The sequence below is a fragment of the Papio anubis genome, chromosome 8 (assembly GCF_008728515.1).
Source record: "Papio anubis isolate 15944 chromosome 8, Panubis1.0, whole genome shotgun sequence".
NCBI lineage: Eukaryota > Metazoa > Chordata > Mammalia > Primates > Cercopithecidae > Papio > Papio anubis.
Window position 1 is genome coordinate 50295965 of NC_044983.1, and position 15266 is coordinate 50311230.

At 40.5% G+C, this 15266-nt stretch overlaps 1 protein-coding gene across 1 annotated transcript in view; it reads left to right on the plus strand.

Moving 5' to 3' along the window:
* The first annotated feature begins 2821 nt into the window (after positions 1 to 2821).
* The window catches only part of LOC101023047, a 138377-nt gene continuing 125932 nt past the window's right edge, over positions 2822 to 15266 (plus strand). Inside the window, 3 exon segments of the mRNA XM_021942323.2 lie at positions 2822 to 2939; positions 10760 to 10923; positions 14925 to 15011. The gene's annotated coding sequence lies outside the window, so the exon portion shown is untranslated.

Genomic DNA, 15266 nt, shown 5'->3' on the forward strand with positions numbered 1-15266 from the left:
CTGATTTGCAGAAATGGTTCAGTCTTTTCTGTTTGGCATCACTTGAAGATTATTAAAGATTTTTCTAGCCTGTGAATACTGGGAAGAACAGTTTACATATGATTACTAGGAACTCTAAATATAAAATGATAATTCTAGAGAGGACTTTTACAGTCACAAGGTGAAATTTTTTTTTTTTGTTTTGAAAGAATGTAGGCACAGAGTTCCTATATGGTGATACTCCCAAAGAACTTTTCATTGGTTCACTATATATATTTTTCTCTTTACATACTTAACCAATTTAGAAAGGTAAAACTTATATAGCATGTAGTAAAAATATTAGATAGTGTAGGCAGGTATAAAATAAAAAGTGTCTTCCTTCTCTCATCTCCAACTTCTAAACTTTATTTATAAAGGTATCTTAAGGTGATTTTTCTACTTTAAATGTGCATAGCAGCATGTGTACATATTATCATTTTTATTTGTAAAACTGAGGTATTAGTATCCAAATTGTACCACATTTAGCTTTATTCTTTTGAAATAGTTGTGTATTGCACTGAGTCAAAATTTAACTCATTCTGTATTTAAAGATACATGATCATATCTGTTAGGCAGGAATCTAGACCCAACATGGTGGTATCACCTGGCATGGCAGGTCCTTTGTTAGGACTTCCCACCCTTCACTTCCTGCTAAGACTCTCAGTGCTCGAAAAAAGCCCGCGCCCTCCAAAAAACCCGGGCTCTGCGCAAGCTCCTGGACAGGTCATTCCTCAGAAATGGAAACCTAACTCAGGAAAACTGAAACCTACAAACCCCGCCTACCTCGCCCTATAAAAGGCCCCTCCCCCCATACTGCCGAGAGCTCCACGAAGGGCCCTCCTCCTAGGGGACCGGTGAACCTCACCTGCGAGCCCAATAAAGGCTACCTCTGTTCTCATCTGCCTCGTCTCTTCTTGTTCGGCTCCCCATTACATTACATTGGTACCGAAACCCGGGAGGAGACCCCTCCCCGGACCCCTGCCGGTTTGGGCAGGCTCTCCTCTCCCCAAGCCAGGACCTCCTCTCTGAGCAGGGAGCTGTTTCACCAAATCCAAGACTCAATTTGATCACTGCTGGGTAAGTTTTCCCCCGTCCTGCAGGCTCTGGGAGTCCCTGCCCGAAAATGAGGCCGCGTCAGGGCTTCCCCCGTCCCTCACTTGTGACCTCGGCACCCAGGGACTAGGAGACGTCCAACCTCTCCAGAAGCCGCCATACCCCCACACTCCGCGTGGCAGTGGGAGGATGCTCCCCTTGCTTCTGGACTGCCCACCTCAGGATCATGGGGACTGCCTAGTCCAAACCAGACCGAAAAATCCCCTCTGGGGTGCCTCTTGGCTAATTTCCAGACTTTAGGTCTTGGCCAAGACCTAAAACGAAAGCGGCTTATTTTCTTCTGCACAGTGGCATGGCTGCAGTATAAATTAGATAATCAGTCTCAGTGGCCTGCAGAGGGCACTCTAGACTTTAACATCCTCACAGACCTGACCAACTTCTGCAAGAGACTAGGCAAATGGTCCGAGGTACCCTATGTTCAGGCCTTTTAGGACTTGCGCTCCCGCCCAGACGTCTGTGCCCAATATTTGTTGGCCCAGGTCTTGCTCCCGACATCTTCCTCAGGCCAGAAGAGGAACAATCTCCCCTCTTTCTCTGAGCCCCCTAATGCTTTTTTTCCGCGTCCCCTTTAGTCCCCCGCTCAACTGCCCCCCCCTTACTCTGACCCCTCGCGGTCTTCGTCAGCGCCACCCCTTCTCTCCACTCTTCCTGTGTCCCCACCAAACCTGACGGACCCTGTCTCTCCTACCTCCTCTTCCTCCTCGCCTGCCTCAGCCCATACCTGGTCCAGGACCCTTGCAGGAAGTGGCAGGCGCCAAAGGAGTGGTCCAGTCCATGTGCCGTTTTCACTGGCAGACCTGTCTAAGATTGAAGAGCATGTAGACTCTTTCTCGGCCAACCCCACTCTGTATATCAAAGAGTTCAGATACCTATGCCAGGCGTATGACCTCACCTGGCATGATCTCCATGTCATTATGACCTCAACCCTGTCCTCTGAGGAACAGGAATGTACCCTAGCGGCAGCCAGGCAGCACGCTGACCAGGTTCATTTAATTGACCCCGCCATGCCAGTTGGCATCCAGGCGGTGCCCTCGGCTGAGCCCGACTGGGACTACCAGGTTGGGCAGGCAGGCCGCCGCCGCTGAGACATGATGGTCCAGTGCCTTCTTGCTGGCATGCAGGCAGCCTCCAATAAATAAGTCAGTCAACTTTGATAAATTAAAGGAGGTAGTCCAAGACTCAGATGAGAATCTGGCCGTTTTTCTTAGCCAACTAACTGAGGCACTCATTCAGTACACCTGCCTTGACCCTGCCTCCCCTGCAGGAGAAACCATCTTGGCTACCTACTTTATTTCTCAGTCGGCTCCTGATATCCAGAAAAAATTAAAAAAGGTGGAGGACGGCCCTCAAACTCCCATCCAGGATTTAGTCAACTGACCTTCAAGGTCTATAACTCCAGGGAGGAAGCAGCAGAGGCCCAGCAACAGGCCAGGCTAAAACAGAAGGTACAACTCCAAACCCAGGTCTTGGTAGCAGCCCTGAGGCCCGCTGGCTCCAGGAGCTCTCAGAGAGGAGGTGCTCCCCAAGCGCCACCTGGTGCCTGTTTCAAGTGCGGCAATGAAGGCCACTGGGCCAGGCAGTGCCCCAACCCTGAGGAGCCAACTCGTCCCTGTCCGAGCTGTCAGCGGATGGGCCACTGGAAGTCAGACTGCCCCAACCTGAGGACGGTTGCTACGCCACTACTTGAGGAGCCTCCTCCAGGTACTGGAGGCCTCTTCCAGCTCCTCCACACCAACAAAGATTAAAAGGCCCAGGCTGGAGAATCCCTCCGACTCTCGCCAAGCCCAAGGTTAGGCTCCAGGCAGCGGGTAAGTCCATATCCTTCCTTGTGGACACGGGAGGCTATCTACTCTGTTTTGCCTTCCTCCAGTGGCCCAGCCATCCCTCCGCTGTCACGGTCATAGGAATTGATGGCACTCCCTCCACCTACCGCCAGGCTCCTCCTCTGTCTTGCCGCCTGGATGGCTCCCTTATCTCGCACTCATTTCTCATCATTCCTTTGTGCCCAGTCCCTTTGTTAGAACGAGACCCTCTCTCCAAGCTAGGGGCCTCAGTTCACTTCCGGCCCAACCCCTCTCTGCACCTTGCGTGTTTCTCTTTCCCCTCCTGATAAACCCCGCCAGGCTCATACCTCATTCCTGGTTTTTGGTCCCCATTAACCCTTAGGTGCAGGTGGCAACCATTCTCCTAGAAACTCCACATTCCCCACTATCAATGGTCGTCTGAAAGAAGAGGACCATACACCTTAATCCCCGCCACCCCCACTGCTGCCAAGCTCCTTGGTCTTCCCTCCTGGTATCACCTGTCCCAGCTGAAAAAGTCACCCACCCAACATGATTCCAATTGGACCACTCAGGTTGTTACACCTACCAAGTTACAACTCACATGTGCAGGAAATGACCCTCTGCCTGACCTTCCTTGGCCACCTAGTCCTCCCAAGTCTAGCTCCCTGTGTCATCCTCTTCGTCCAGGACTGCATAAAGGAAGCCTCCCGGGTTGCTGTCAATCAGATGCTACTCCACCCCTACACCCGAGTTCCAACCTCCGAAGAACCCCACCACAGCCTATATCAGCAGGAAGCAGCCAGATGAATACGTCGCCCCTTTTTCTTATTAGAAAGAGGTCGGAATGTTAGGCAGGAATCTAGACCCAACATGGCATTATCACCTGGCATGGCAGGCCCTTTGTTAGGACTTCCCGCCCTTCACTTCCTGCTAAGACTCTCAGCGCGCAAAAAAAGCCCGTGCCCGCCAAAAAACCCCACTCTGCACAAGCTCCTGTTCATGTCATTCCTCAGAAATCGAAACCTAACTCAGGAAAACCGAAACCTACAAACCCTGCCTACCTCGCCCTATAAAAGGCCCCCGATACCCACCCCGAGCACGACTTCTTTGGCCCTCCTCCTAGGGGACCGTGAACCTTGCCCACAAGCCCAATAAAGGCTACCTCTGTTCTCATCTGCCTCGTATCTTCTTGCTCGGCTCCCCATTACATTACAATATCTAAATATTTGCTACTTAGATAAAGAGATTTTTGAAGAATGTTCTTAGTACACATAGTTTGGGGTCTTTCTGAGTATATTTGTATAGTAAATTACAAGAGTAAAATAGTTACATTAAAGAATATGTGCATTGTAAAATTTCATAGATATTCTCAAGCTGCCATTCAATAAAGGTATATGAAACTTCACTGATGTCAAACTGTGTGAGAAAGCCCATTTCTTCACACTCCTATAACACTAGGTGTTTTAAAACCAAAGATTTTTGTCACTCTGATAGATGAAAAACAATGTTTTGATTTGCCTGTCTTTAGGTATAAGGGAGGTTGAGCATATTTTCTATTTCTTGATCACTTGTGTTCTTTCTCTTTTTTAAATAAATTGCCTATTCATATTCTTGTCCATTTTTCCATTGTGATATCCATGTTTAGTTTAGTTTTGTTTTATTGATTATATGAATTGTTTGCAAATAAAGGAAATTTTTCCTTTTTCATTTGTGTGGCAGTTTAAAACAATTTTACCATTTGGGTTATAACTTTTACAAGTTTTGTTTATTAATGTTTAAAAAAATCAACTTATTGAGGTATAATTTACGTAAAGAGATGTACTCATTTTAAATGTAAAATGTGATGAGTTTTGACAGTCGTGTTCACCTGTATAATTAACATCTCAATAAAAATACAGAACAATTCTATCCCAAATAGTTTCTTTGTGTTCTCTGAAGATAATTCCACCATTTCTGGCCCTAGGAAAGAACTCATTTGCTTTCAGTTATACTGCCTTTTCCTAGCAGTTCTGTGGAATCATAAAGTACATACTCCTGTGACTAGGGTTTTGATCAGCATGAAGCTTAAGATTCATCCAAATTGTTACATCTATGAGTAGTTTGTGCCTTTTCATTGCTGAGTTGTATTCATTATGTAACACATTTTACTGTAGAGTCATCTTTTGTTTGCTGGGGCTTCTGTAACAGATTACCACAAACTGACTAACTTAAAACAACAGATTTATTCTCACAGTTCTGAAGGCTAGAAGTCTGAATGCTGTCTCTAAAGACTGTAGGGGAAGATCCTTCCTCACCTCTTCTCTGGCTTTTGGTGGTTGCCTGCAGTTCTTGGCATTCTTTGGCTTGCAGCAGGATAGCTGGAATGTCTGTCTCCATCTTTGCGTAGCACTCTTTCTCTGTCTCTGTATCTCTTCTCTTCTTATAAGGACACTAGTCACCCATTACAGTTTGCTTTCTAGCCCTCGAGAATTCATGTCCTTATGTGCAAAATGCATTTACTGCATTCCAATATTCCCAAAAGTTTTAACCATTCCACCATCAACTTTAAATTCAAAATCTCATCTAAATATAATAATTTCACAAAGTCCCAAATCTCATTTTATATATTATCAAAATCAAATGTGGGTGAGACTCTGGGTATAATGCATCTTGGACCAAAATTCCTCTCCATTGACAGATGTGTGAAACTAGAAAACAAATTATTTACTTCTAAAGTACAATGATGGGACAGGCATAGGATAAGCATTCCCATTCCAAAAGGAAGAAACTGAAAGGAAAAAAGGGGTCACGTGTTCCAAGCAAGTTAGAAACCTAGCAGGGCAAATTTCATTAGATTTCAAGGCCTGAGAGTAATCCTCAGTGGCTTACTGCTTTGCTCTCTGGGCCCTACTCAGGCAGCAGCCCACCCACTCAGCCCCCAAGGGCAGTGGCTTTACCCTCTCTGGCCCTCACAGTCATTTGTCCCATCTCTGTTTCTTTCATCTGATGAAATAATATTCTCCAAAAACCTTGTTGGTCTTCTGTGGATGCCAAAGGGGTCTGTACCATTAGACACAATTGTTCTCCACAGATCTTTCCTGGGTAACTCCATCTATTTATGGCTTCTGCTGAGATGGCTGATTGGATCAGTGAATCACATTAGCAAGAGGTTGTTCAGGCACACCCTTGGCCTATTTCCAGAGCCTATCTAGAACTAGCTTTAGGTGTTTTATACAGCAGCACCCTACTTCCTATTACCAAATCTTTTTCAGTTTCCTGGGACTGCTGTAAGACAAGTACCACAAATTGGTGCCTTCAAACAACAGAATTTATTCATTCATAGTTCTGTAGGCTAGAAATCTGAAATCAGGGTGTCAGCAGAGTTAGTTCCTTTGAGTGCTCTGAGGGACATCCTGTTCTGTGTGTCCCTCCTAGCTTCTGGTGATTTCCAGCAGTCCTTGGTGTTCCATGATTTGTAGATGTATCATGCTAATATCTGCCTCCATCTTCACATGACATTTTCCCTGGGTGTCTCTTTTCTGAGTTGTATTGGATTAAGAGCCTACACTATTCCAGCATGACTTCATCTTAATTTATATCATAATTACATCTGCAATGACCCTATGTTTAATTAGGGTCACATTTATAGGTACCAGAGGTTAGGACTTCAACATATCTTTTTTGAAGAGAGAATTTAACCCATGACTAACCTGTTGATGGACATTTGGGTTACTCTAGTTTCTGGTATTGTGAGTAAAATTACAATGAAAATTCATGTACAAGTTTTTGTATGTTTTTATTTCTTTGGGTAGATTACTAGAATAGAATTTCAGGAATATATGGTAAGTTTGTTGAACTTTACAAGAAACTGCCAAACTGTTTCCAAAGTATTATGCCATTTCACACTTCCTCTGGTTATGCATGAGAGTTCTAGTTACTCTATATCCTTACCTTGGTATTTTCACTGTTTTTAATTTTAGTTATTATATGTAGTGCTCTATCCCATAGTGGTTTTAGTTTATTTCCATTTCTCTAATGAGGAATGATCCTGAGTATCATTTTATGTTCTCCTGTGTTCTGTTAATACGGTGAATTACACTTATTGGCTGCTTAATGTTAAAAAAACTTGCATTTCTGGAATAAACTTGAAGAGTATAGTTGATGTGGTTTTCTAATATTTTGTTGAGAATATTTTCATTGATGCTTATGGGGGTTATTGCTCTGTAGTTTTCTTGTAATGGCTTTTCTGATTTGGGTACCAGAGTAATATTCTTCTCATACAATGAGTTGGGAACTATTCCAAAGGGCTTATATAGGATTGATACTATTTTTTAGAATGGTTTGATAGAAAATTCACCATTGAAGCCATCTGGGCCTGAAGTTCTTTGTGAAAAATATTTACAGCATAAATTTATTTTTTTAAGAGGATATAGGACTATTCAAATTTTCTTTATGTTTTGTGTCTGTTCTAGTAAATTGAGTCTTTCCCCAGTCTGTTTGCTCATTAAATGAGTGGATAGTTTATATAAAGAAAAAAGGTGCTATTTTTCCACTACCTGCATTCTTTTTTTCTCCAGTTCATTTACTCACCCCTTCAACTCACTGTTTTTCAAATTGAGGCCTCGTGGTATATGTATATTTCAAAGACTTAGAATTTTGTCTATTCACATTTTTTCTCCCACAGCATTTCTGAGAAAACTGGGTTAGATGCTGTACAAACTCCTGAAATCTTCTGTCTTACTTGCCTTTTGACTTCTACGTTAAAAGATTATGGCATAAAGTTGTGTACCTTTTTTTTTTTTTTTTTTTTTGAGACGGAGTCTCGCGCTGTGTCACCCAGGCTGGAGTGCAGTGGCGCGATCTCGGCTCACTGCAAGCTCCGCCTCCCAGGTTCACGCCATTCTCCTGCCTCAGCCTCCGAGTAGCTGGGACTACAGGCGCCCGCCACCATGCCCGGCTAGTTTTTTGTATTTTTAGTAGAGACGGGGTTTCACCATGTTAGCCAGGATGGTCTCGATCTCCTGACCTCGTGATCCACCCGCCTCGGCCTCCCAAAGTGCTGTGATTACAGGCTTGAGCCACCGCGCCAGGCCAAAGTTGTATACTTTCTTTCTGCTGATGTTTCTTTTTCTTTTTATTTGGCTTCTTGTTGTTTTCTTCCTCCTCCCTACTTTCTTCTTCTTGTTCTTCCCTTCTTTTCTGTCTCCTTCTAATTTTTCTTATTTATTATGTTAGTTTTTCTGTTATCTGACCTCACCTCACAAAATATTACATTAAGAATATTCTGATGTTTTTCTCTTTTGGTATGTTGGCCTATTACCTCATATAGATTACAAGCTAACAGAAGACAATGACATCATCTTATGTTTTTCATCTACTATTCCCTAGACAGTGGTCAACTAGTAATGACCCAATGACTTGTTGGCTTTGTATTGATTGAAATGTAAGTTATAAACTGAAAGATGAACCTTAGTTCATGATCTTTAGAGTCTACTCCAGTTTTTATGGTACTCCCTTGCAGGGTTAAGGTTTTAATAATTTAATGATTTAGGGAGGTGCAAAAACCTACAGTAAATGGACATCATATTTCATTATTTTTATTTTTATTTCCATTCTCTCACTTTTCAGCCTTTCCATCCTAGTTGTTGGAAAATGCAATTTCTTGATTGATTCATTTAGTCCTTGTACTTCTAGCAAGTATTGATTCTCCCCCGAACTCTTTTTGCTGCATTTCTAAGACAGAAGTGCAGTATTTCAATTTATTCAAAGAAGAACTAACATATCAGTTATCCTACAGAACATAGCTAGAATTTTTCTACCTCTATAGTTTGTAATTGCAATTTAACATTTTCTGTCACTGTTAAAGACAGACCATCCTTGACTAGTTTTTTAAAATTATGTTTTTACTTAGTGATTGTCTACCAAGATGATTTGATAGACTAACGTGGCTTTCCACTATGTGTAGGGCAAACAAAATATAGTTTTATATTTTAAAGTAGATTTTTTACAAGCAGGCCAGGTGCAGTGGCTCATGCCTGTAATCCTAGCACTTTGGGGGGCCAAGATGGGTGGATCATTTGAGGTCAGGAGTTCGAGACCAGCCTGACCAACATGATGAAACCTCTACTAAAATACAAAAATTAGTGGGATATAGTGGTGGGTGCCTATAATCTCAGCTATTCGAGAGGCTGAGGCAGGAGAATTGCTTGAACCCGGAGGTGGACGTTGCAGTGAGCCATGATTGTACCACTGCACTCCAGCTTGGGTGACACAGTGAGACCCCCTCTCAAAAAAATAAATAAAAATAAAAAAATACAAATACAAACACATTAATTTAATGTGTATTTATTGTACCATATAAATAAAATTTAAATCTAGCTTTTGGTTATTTATTTTGATGATGAAAATGGGAAATACATTTTAGTTCGAAGTTGGAAGAGAGGAAAACAGTTTAATGAGTAGAAAGAATGCCATTTAAGTCAGTCATTCTTAATTTTATTGCTTTGTATTCTTAATTCTTTTATGTAATCTTGAGGGTGTTCCCTAATTTCTCATTACTTCACTTTTGTTTTATTCCTTTTTTTTTTTTTTTTGAGATAGGGTCTTGCTCTGTTGTCCAGGCTAGAGTGTACTGTCACAAGATCATAGCTTGCTGTGACCTCAAATTCTTGGGCTTAAGCGATTCTTCCACCTCAGCCTTGCAAGTAACTAGGACTGCAGGCATGCACCACCACATCTGGCTTTCATTTTTCTTATAGATCAACTTTCTGATTCACTTGGTTTGGCTTTGTGTCCCTACCCAAATCTCATCTTGAATTGTAATTCCCAGGTGTTGAGGGAGGATCGCAGGGGAGGTGGTTAGATCATGGGGATGGTTTCCCCCATGCTGTTCTCATGATAGTGAGTTCTTATGAGAGCTGATGGTTTTAAAAGTTTTTGACAGCTCCCCCTTCATGCGCTGTCTCTCTCTCCTGCCTTGTGAAGAAGGTACTTGCTTCTCCTTCGCCTTCTGCCATGATTGTAAGTTTCCTGAGGCCTTCTCAGCCATGTGGAACTGTGAGTCAGTTAAACCTCTTTTATTTATGAATTACCTAGTCACAGGTAGTAACTTTATAGCAATGTGAAAATGAAATAATACACTGATGTTTATCGCACAGAAACCTGGCAAAATTAAATCAAAATCCTAGGATATTGTATCATACCACCATGAATGTACTATAATGTTTAGTCAGTCTCAGTTTTGTTCACAATGAGCCATATGTTTTCTAGCATTGTTTTCATTTGTTTGTAGGTGATACAAAATATGCTTCTGTTTGTAGGATTTAGTTACTTTATTAATTGAGGATACTTAAAATAATAAATGAATAAATTATAGCAGATAACTCCCAAATTCTACTCACCAATTCCAGTTTATATTCTTAATTATCATATAAATTTTTATTTTGGAAAATAAATATCTAAACTCAAAAAATATCCTAAAAGGCATTAATTCTCAATGCACATGTTACATGCCAGAGCTGAGAATATTGGAGATTTTTTTTGTCAAAATATTGGGAGCTTCAAAGAAGTTGTTTAGTGACTCTCTTGGAGTCCAGGTATGACCAACAATAATATGGTAATGGTACCACTCTAGCCTCACTAACGATCTTTTTGGAAATATTCTCACTGTCACATTGTAGGAAATAGTGATTTTATTGAGTATTTTAAATTCCAAATATAAATCTTCTATTATGGCACTTCTTCAGAGGAGATGAAGAATAAGTTTTGTCTATCCTGAACCCTCCTACTTTTATGATGACCTGTTGTTCTGAGTCTTCCATTTCTATCAGTTGCCATAATGCTGTATGTTATTTTTTCTTTTATAGGTAGTAACTGGAAAGTTTTTATAATCACCAGTGACTTGCCAGATGCAGGGACCAGCTCACAGATTTATATTATTCTGTATGGACAACATAGAAGTTCAGCCCCCATATATCTTTATGGAACAGATGGGGCTCGATTTCAGGACGGCCATGAGGACATATTTACTGTAAGTAATAAAGCTGAGTACAAGCTGTTAATATAAGAGATACAGCTAGTAGGTACTTAGGAAAGAACGTAGTCTATCCCTTTAACAATACCATGTGCCCTGTAGAAGATCATTCAAAAGTAATTTATGGAAGTTTTTGCTCAAGCAGATTTAACACAAGTAAATCTGCAATATGGGAAGAGACAGTAGCTAGAGAGAAATACTAGATGGTAAGCATTTATTTCTATGTGGACAGACATCAGCAGCAAGGGCTTATGCCTTTCTGGCTCTCCAGATAAGGCTCCAAGTCAAGTTCAAAAAACGAAAAATAAAATTATCAAACAAGGAAGGCAAAAAAGTTGTCATCAAGTTGTTAATTATTGGTTTTTATTAGTTATTAGTTATCAAGTTATTAGATCATGGCTAGACACATGGAGATCAATATCTAGAGGGAAACAGAGGTAACAAAGATGAAGCAGGGAGACCAGTGCCATGTTGTTAAACTGAAGTCAGATACATTAGCAAACGAAGGCAAGACTTGAAATGGGTCAAGCACCTAGCACTTACAGGTGCTTAGTAATGTCTGTTGAATAAATTAATGGATGCACAGAAGGATTGGTTTGAACCAGGTGGTGACAGTAAAATCACCATGAAAAAAGAGTGTCCTTAAGTATTGTAAGTCTTCATTGGACAGCCACCTCCATGTGATCCTGGGTGTTTGGTTTACTACAACCACAGGAGAGGCTGAACCATTTGGAAACGTTGTTCCCATTAGTTTAGTTTGATTTAACTTTTCCATCCTATATGAGTCAATATTTAAAGACACTCTTGTGTTTATAGTCACTAAAAGTAAAAGATTTTGTCGTTATTTTCCATGAGTAAGAAATAAAAATAGTCTGAGCTGTTGTTGTTGTTTTGCTATTTTAGTGTTTCTGTTTCCTTTTAAATTGAATTATATATTCACATAGTTTATAGGGCTAAATAATTTTCAATTCTGTAATAAGAAAGGAGCACCCTTAACCCCTCATTTTCATAGTTTGATGCTTCTTTTTTCTTCATGCTGCTACTACATTTCAGCTCTTTCTGTTGTCACTCTTGCTTGAGTTCTGGAACGGCTACATTGATCTCTTGTTGTAGAGATGATAGCTTCATTAAATGCAGTAATTTCACGCCAATTTTGATCACAGTTTCGTTTGTTCTAATGAATTGTTTTCTTGTGAGGGTTCTTAGGCAGACTGTTTTACATCTTCCTTTCCTTTTTCCTTGTACTTTCTTTGTATAGACCTTTCTTTTTTTCTTTTTTATTGTAAAATACACAAAAGTTACCATTAAAAAATTTTAAATTGTACCATTTAGTGGCATATAGTACATTCACAGTGTTATTCAACAATCACTATCTACTTTTATAACATTTTATTCACTCCAAAAGAAAACCTTGTTATGCAGTCACTCCCTGTTGCCTTTCTGCCAACCCCTAGCAACCTCTAATGTCTTCCCTTCCCTTTCCCTTCCCCTTCCTTTTCCCTTCCCTTTCCCTTCCTCTCCCCGATTCCTCTCCCCCCTTCCTCTCCCCACTTTCCCTCCCCCTACCCCTCCCGCTTCTATCGCCTCACTCCCCTCCCCTCCCCTTCCTTCCCCTTCCCTTTCCTATTTGGATGTTTTAAATTTTTTCTTGTTGCTGAAATTGCTCTAGCTAGAACTTTCAGTACAGTGTTGAATAGAAGTAGCAAAAATTATTATCCTTGTCTTGTTCCTGATTTGGGGGAAAAGCTCTCCATCTTTTACCATTTAGTACGATGTTATCTGTGGGTTTTTCTCACGATGAGTGTCCTTTACCATGTTCAGGAAGTTCTTTTCAATTTCTAGTTTGTTGAATTTTTTTTTTTTTTAATCATGAAAAGGCATGTGATTTTGTCAAATATGTGTGTGTGTGTGTGGGGGGGGTGGTTTGGCATCAGTTGAGATGATTGTGTTTTTCCCCTCTATTTTATTTACGTGGTATATTAGATTGATATTTGTATGTAGAACCAATTTCCATTCCTGGGATAAATCCTAGTTTATTATAATGTGTAATCTTTTTAATATGCTTCTGGATTCATTAGCTAGTTTTGTTGAAGATGTTTGCATCTGTATAAGGCACAGTGGTTTATAGTTTTCTTGTTATGTCTTTGACTTTGTTATCAGCATAATGCTGACCATGCAGAATGAGTTAAAAAGTATTTCCACCTCTTTTTTGGAAGTGTTTGGAATTAGTTCTTCTTTAAATATTTGATAGAATTCACCAGTGAAGCCTTCTGTCCTAGGTTTCTTTTTCTTGGGAGGTTTTTGATTACTGATTCAACCTCTTTACCCTTTATAGGTCTATTCATATTTTTTATTTCTTTGAGTCAGTTTTGGTGGTCTGTGTGTTTCTATAGATTTGTCCATTTCATCTAGGTTATCTAATTTGTTGGCATACTGTTGCTCATAGCATTCTTTTATAATCCTTTTTATTTCTGTAAAGTCAATAGTAATGTCTCTTCTTTTATTTTTGATTTTAGCAATTCTCTTTGCTAAAATCTAGATAGGCTAAAGTCTATCAGTTTTATTGATGTTTTTAATAAACAAATATTAATTTCATTTATTTTGTTGTTTTTATATTCTCCCTTTTGTTTATCATCTATCTCTTTGTTCTACCAGCTTAGGATTTAGTTTGCCTTTCTTTTTCTAGTTCCTTAAGATGTAAAGTTAGGTTATTTATTTGAGATTTTTCTTCTTTTTTAATGTAGGTGTATATAGCTATAAATTTCCCTCAGAGCTCTGCTTTTTGCATATTTTTTGTATCTTATATTTTTGCTTTCACTTATCTCGAAGTATTTTTAAATTTTCCTGCAGTTTGTGGTTTGACCTATTCGTTGCTTACAAGTATGTTCTTTAATTTACACTTTTTTTTTTTTTTTTCTTCTGAGATGGGGTCTAGCTCTTTCGCCCAGGCTGGAGTGCAGTGGCATGATCTTGGCTCACTGCAACCTCTGCCTCCTGACTTCACGCAATTCTCCTGCCTTAGCCTCCCAAGTAACTGGGATTACAGGCACCCGCCATGACGCCCAGCTAATTTTTGTATATTTAGTACAGACAAGGTCTCACTGTGTTGGCCAGGCTGGTCTTGAACTCCTGATCTCATGATCCACCTGCCTTGGAATTTACATATACTTTGAACTTTTCAGTTTGCCTTATAATACTGATTTCTGGATTCATTCCTTTGTGTTTGGACAAGATACTCTGTATGACTTGTCTTTTTAAATTTTCAAGACTTGCTTTGTTGCAAAACATATGTTCTATCCTGGAGAACGTTCCATGTGTACTTGGAAAGACTGTTTTCTGTTGTTGGGTGGAGTGTTCTGTAGACGTTAGGTCTAGGTGGTGTGTAATGTTCAAGTCCTCTATTTTCTTATTATTTTCTGTACTTGTTTTGCCCATCATTCAAGTGGGGTATTGAAGTCTCCAACTATTATCAAAGAGTGCCTGTTTCTCCATTCAGTTCTGTTAAATTTTGCTAATTATATTTTATTTATTTTATTATTATTATTTTTTTGAGACAGAGTCTTGCTCAGTCACCCAGGCTGGAGTATAGTGGCAGGATCTTGGCTCACTGCAAGCTCAGTCTCCTGGGTTCACGCCATTCTCCTGCCTCAGCCTCCTGAGTAGCTGGGACTACAGGCGCCCTCCACCAGGCTCGGCTAATTTTTTTGTATTTTTAGTAGAGACGGGGTTTCACCGTGTTAGCCAGGATGGTCTCGATCTCCTGATCTCGTGATCCACCCGCCTCGGCCTCCCAAAGTGCTGAGATTACAGGCGTGAGCCACCACGCCCGGCCTGCTTATTATATTTTAGTACTCTCTTGTTAGGTGTGTACATGTTTATAATTCTTATCTCTTCTTAATGAATTGACCCCTTTATCAACATATCATGTCCTAATCTGAGCTGTTTTTAAGTGGATTTTGTGAAATTATATTGAAAGTTTTTCCCTTGGCTCTTCATAGATAACAGTTGGAGACATTGGAACACTCTTTAAAATTCGTATTGGGCATACCAACTCTGGACACTCCCCTTCCTGGCACTGCAAGGAGGTAAGGATGTATCAACACTTTCCCATGCTTTGCAAAATCCTCTGCATATTCCTCTCAGGAGTCAACTCATCATGCCTATAATGAGTTGATGGAGTCCTGTACCTTTTTAGCTTGTGCTTTCCTCAAGGCAGAAGTATCATATGTCCTTAATAATTAATTAATTCTTAATTGATTGAGGGAGGCACCTTAACCAAGCAATTCTTTCACCTCTTTGCAAAGAAAAAAATGCCTGGGACTCTGGATGAACTCATATAG